Consider the following 5,704-nt stretch of genomic DNA (forward strand, 5'->3'; position numbering starts at 1 on the left):
CAACTTACCTCGAATGCAATTTCGGCTAATTACTCCATTTTAGTCCATAACCACGTACTTTCTGATTTAAGCCAAAATATTGATTTTCTTCATTTGCAAGGGTGAAGAGTGACTGATTTTTGAGCTTTGAAAGTATCTTCGGTGGGGAAGAAGAGAGATGAAAAGATGATACCTTTTGTTTTATTTTATTTTATTTCTAGTCAAAATTAAGTTACCAACTTCACCTAATTTTGACTTTTCTACTTTCTTTCTCTCTATGGCTAGCGTAGCCTTTCTTAAAGGTCTATTTTCTCTTTAAAGACCCCAAATTTTGGTTCTCTAGCTATTTAACATATTTAGCTAGCAAATCACAACTTTTACCCTTTATGCGATTTAGTCCTTTTTCTCAATTAAGCTCACAAAAACTAAAATTAATTCACCAAAATTTTCATGCACTCATATAATCATGTTATAATACCCAAAATAATATTAAAATAATTTTTTAACTTCGAATTTGTGGTCCCGAAACCACTATTCTAACTAAGCCCAAAATCGTGATGGTTAGCTCGCCTTTCTGTACATCAATTAATGTCCTATCAATAGCACATATTGGTCAGCTTCACATTCTAAAATAACGAACTCCATAGGAAAGATAAATTTAACTACTCTTACTAGCACATCTTTAATTTTACCTTCCAGATGCGCGTAGGTTCGATTAACCAGTTACAACATAATAGGTCTTGCTTTTCCAATTCCTAGCTTCCTTAAAATAGGTATTAGATTTATACTCGCTCCTAAATCACATAATAACTTACCAACATAATTATTTCCAATTGAACATGGGATAGTGAAACTCCCTGGGTCCTTCAACTTAGGAGGTAATTTATTCTTCAATATTGCTGTGCACCCTTCAATGAGAATGACAATCTCCAATTCTCCCATTCTGCGCTTCTTTGACAATATATCTTTCATAAATTTCAAGTAGTTGGGCATTTGCTCCAAAGCTTCAACCAGTGATGTGTTGATATGGAGTTGCTTCAAAACCTTCAAAAATCTTTTGAACTAAATATTTTACTTGGAATTATGAAATCACTGAGGAAAGGGTAAAGGTGGTCATCCTTCAGGTTGCTGATTTTTTTTATCGTGGCATTCTTGTTGACAACATTTTTTGATTCTGCCACAACATTTTGTTGCTTACCCGTTTTAGGTTCAGTATGTTTTTCAAATGATTATGGGATCTTTACTTGGTTGTTTTTCGAATCATCCTCTTCTGTCGTGGCATATTGAGCAACGTTAATAAGCTGAGTTCTGCTTCTAAGAGTGATGGCCTTGCACTACTCCTTCCCTTGTGATTTCAAATTCTTAGTATCACTTTGCAACACTTCTTGTGGTCTCGAATTGAAAGCATTCACTATTTGCCCCACTTGATTCTCAAGAGCTTAGAGAGACGCAGCCTGACTCAGAATTACAACATCATTCTTAGCCATATATTTCTTCAGCAAGGCTTTAATTGATGATGGTGATGATGATGATGAAATTGATGCCTGACCTTACTAGACATTTTTCCTCGACATAGGTTGAGTATAACTAAGAGGTGCATTGATGGCATTCTATTTGTTTTATTGTTAAAATTCCCCACCCCGTGATTATTCCAACTAAAGTCCAGATGTTGCTTCCACCCAGGATTATACGTGTTGGAATAGGGGTTATTATTTTGGTTGAAATTACCCATGTAGCACACGGATGCTGGATTTGATGGGCATTCATCAAACACATGATCTTCACCATAATAAACACACAATAGTTCAGTTGATTTTATCTCTTTGATTGTAGTAGGCCTTTTCATTGTTTTAATCATATTTGCTAAAGAAGATACCTAGGCTGTCAACGAAGTGATTGTGTCCAGCTCTATATTACCGATAGCTCTCTTGCCCGTCCCAACCCTTGTGTTAGGGTATTGATAATTATTGATGACAATTATTTCCAAAATCTTATATGCTTCATTATAACATTTATCCAACAAAGTACTGTTGGTCAATGCATCAACGACCATCCTCGTATGTGCATCCAGCCCATTATAGAATATCTCTATCTGAGTCTAGTGTTGGAATCCATGCATTAGAAATTTCTAAATTAGGTCTTTAAATCATTCCCAAGCTTTATATAGTGTTTCTTCCTCCAATTGCCGAAAAGATGTGATGTCATTTCTAAGCTTGACATTCATATTTGGGGGATTATACTGTGGCAAAAACCTCTGACAAAGATCATTCCATGATGCCACTGTTCCTGATGGCAAAGCATTCAACCATGCTCTCGCATAATATTTTAAAGAATATGGAAACAATTTAAGTCGTAGAGTTCTTTCAGGAATACTCTATTACCTAAACAAGTCACAAACCTCTGGAAAAAGTCATAAAAGCAGTCTTGGATTTTCAGTAGACAGTCCACAAAACTATCCTACTATTAGCAATATTAAAACATTACCAGTTTTAGCTGAAACTTCTGAGCCTGTATTTGTGGTCTGACTATCCCTTGATTCAGGTCATCCAAAATTGGCACAACATGTTCTCGGATTGTCCTATCTTGATCATCTATCACCCCCACGAACATGAGGATTGTCACCTTGACCATTGAAATTACCATTCAAACCAAGTATCACCCTACAAATGGGAGGATTAGCATCAGGACCATTCGGATTATCATTAAGGCTAGGATCATTCCCGTTCCTAGCCAATTTTTGCAGTTCTTTCCGTCTTCTTCGTCAAGTTCTTTCAAGCTCTAGACCAAAAGGATATTATTTGTTAGCAAGAATGCCTCTTCTCACGCACAGATGGCAAACTTGTAAAAATTAAATTAAACTAAGTTAAATAAATTAATGAAAATAAATAAAATAACCAAACCAAATTACACCAAATTGTCAATCCCCAACAATGGCACCAAAAACTTGTCGTGTGTGAATATGATATTAGAATTAAGTAATAAAGTGATAAGTGAGATAATCTGCACAGGGATCAGATTAGGTATAGAAAAGGTCAAGTTATGATAATGATTAATGTTATTGCAAAACCGCATTAAGTACGTAGTGGTAAATTAAAATAATAAGGAGAAGTGCAAAAAGTATACGAATTAATATCGAAAAATATTAAGGCAAATAAAGAGTAAAAATGCAATGGAGATTACGAGAATAATTACGTGAATAAAATGCGAGAGAATAAATAAATAACTAAGAATGCTATGGCAAAGATACTACGGCAAATGATAGAAGGTCTACAATGTTGATTGGAAGGTTGGGATTACTAAGAATCTGCCCTTACTTTCAATAATAAGTTTGCAAAATGGTATTTAACCTACTACTCAGAAGAGACCTAATGTGATCTTATTCTTTTGAGAGCAAGATCTCAGGTTACTTGGCCTGTGTTTATAGGCCTTAGCATGACACCCTGCATATTTTGTCTTCATTCTATACAAACGTTGTAGTAGGTCTAGAGTCTACTGCAGGTATTTGGTCAAATACCCACTTGTATCATTCAATTTCAGTCCAACTAATCCAACCTTTTCAGAATTATATTTAGTTTATGGGCATACTATACACTCATCTATGTCTAGGGGCTATATGCATACAACTAGGAAATAAAAGTAATTGAATGAAATAGTAGATTAAATCAAATATATGCTTCAACCATCAAAGAAAATAAAAGTTTCATCATGTAATCCCAACCCTATAAGATTTAATTCATGTGTTGGTGAATAAAATTGAAGTTCAAAATAACATCCAACATTGTTTTGATCAATTCAATTCAAAGGAGAATAGATTAAGAAATAATGGAAGAACTTTGGAAGATGACTGTTGCCAAACCAATCCATAATCCAGAAGTACCGTGTCCTGTGGTGGCTGAGAGGGGCTACGTTTAGCTTCTTTTTTATGTCTTTACTCAGCCGCAACCCTCTATTGTTGCCTCTGAATCTCCACACCCTTAGGGTTTCCTCATTTGGCTTTTATAACAATTTCTTCCTATGGTAGCTCCAACAACCCACGATAACGCTTTTTTTTTTAGGCAAAATTTTTTGGTACAAGTAGAGTTGAGCTGAGATTGGTATGCATTGAGTGTTGACTCGGACATCTTCCTTAATTGCCATGAAATACAAGGTGGCAAACTATCCAACCTTTTGCCCCAACAAACCTTCACTCATTTATTTCTTTCTCTACATCCTGCACTTGCCAAACCACCAAACATAACCCTTCTACACGCAATTAAAAGTATCTAACATGTAAATACAGTCCAAGCTCTTAATGCAAATGATAAAAAATACTATTAAAATGTCCTAACGCGCCACTAAAAGTACCTAAGTACAACCAATTAGCAAGGTCTAAAGAATGAAATATAACTCTTTTCAAGAGTTATTAGTTTGTTCAATATATATTTTTCCTACTAGTGAAGTCTTTCATTTCGTTATTTGTTATGTTGCTAAATTAGGTTTAAGTCCAACGATTTTCAATACTGATCGTTTGGATTATTTAGGTGAAGGTCATGGATCGATCAATCCATCAGAGGAATAAGGCTTGGGTGTTGTCGTTCTCATGCAAGGGAAAGTTTTGGTTCTGATTTGAGGGGCCGTGGTGTTTCGTGCTATTCAATTAGGTTTCGTTTGGTACTGTTATTGTAAAAAATCGGGGACTTTGTCCTTTAATCATTCATTTTCATTATTGATTTGGTGCTCTATTCAATGCATGTAAGTTCTTGAGATCTCGTAGTTGATTACTCGTAAAATTGGATCAGGTGTGTAACGAAAAACATGAAAAATAGCGAACGGCAAAAGCAAAAAAAAATTGCACATTCGACGCCACACGACAGTGTTCTGGACCGGGTAAGATACTATTTGGGTCATATGGGCACACAGGCATGTATGAGGCCATGTTTGTAGGGCCATAAACATATTTTGGATCGATAGTAGGCTTTCCATTGGGTCAGTATGTTGTTAATTAAGCTCTAAAAAATGAATTTTGACTATCTATTAGCAAGAATTTGCTATAAATACATACATTTGAAATGAAATAAGATAGGTAAAATCTATAATATGCTATGTTTATCTGAAAAAAATATATGTTCTGTATCTGTCATTATAAGCCTGTACGTTGTAGGCATATATGATAGTTGTTAGTTTTACATTTACATCTGGGATGGGGTTTGTTATATGGAGGAAGTGTAGGCAGTTACAACCTATCGTATTTGGTGGCTCAGCCACACATATTTCTATAAACAATAATAAATCACCTAACAAACTGGCAGCTCAGCTGAAGATATTCTGAGAAGTGTCATACCGACACTATGTGGTGTGCAGGGTTGGATGGGTATATAATACCCAATATGGTGTGTTGGGATTGTCAGAGATGGTGTATAGCGGATGGGGGTAGGATTATATTTCTGCATCTATTATGTTCAGAAAATCTTTGTTTCTAATAAATATATAAATTTATAACTGATTGTCTTCTGTATAATTTGTTACGCCCTGAGTTATAAAAACTCACTTTTTGTTCTCTACCACTTTTAGGTAATCTTCAAACTTAGGCAAGTCAGTGCGATGGGAGCTCGATTAAAATAACATTTTCATAAATTTAATTTATTTAAATTTGGGTTTGAGAGTTTTGGAAAAGTTTGGACTACTTGGAGATTTTGGACTGTTTTTATTTTGAACTCTAATTCTATTTTTTGTGTGCTATTGTTTA

The 5,704-nt window shown here is 34.9% G+C and overlaps 1 non-coding gene across 1 annotated transcript; it reads left to right on the forward strand.

Annotated features, from left to right (window-relative positions):
- Positions 1-2,087: 2,087 nt before the first annotated feature.
- LOC121208751 (small nucleolar RNA R71) lies at positions 2,088-2,194 on the forward strand. The gene has a single exon (XR_005903876.1). It is a non-coding gene; the product is annotated as a small nucleolar RNA R71 (small nucleolar RNA).
- Positions 2,195-5,704: the final 3,510 nt, after the last annotated feature.

Source organism: Gossypium hirsutum, chromosome A10 (genome assembly GCF_007990345.1).
Source record: "Gossypium hirsutum isolate 1008001.06 chromosome A10, Gossypium_hirsutum_v2.1, whole genome shotgun sequence".
Taxonomy (NCBI): Eukaryota; Viridiplantae; Streptophyta; class Magnoliopsida; order Malvales; family Malvaceae; genus Gossypium; species Gossypium hirsutum.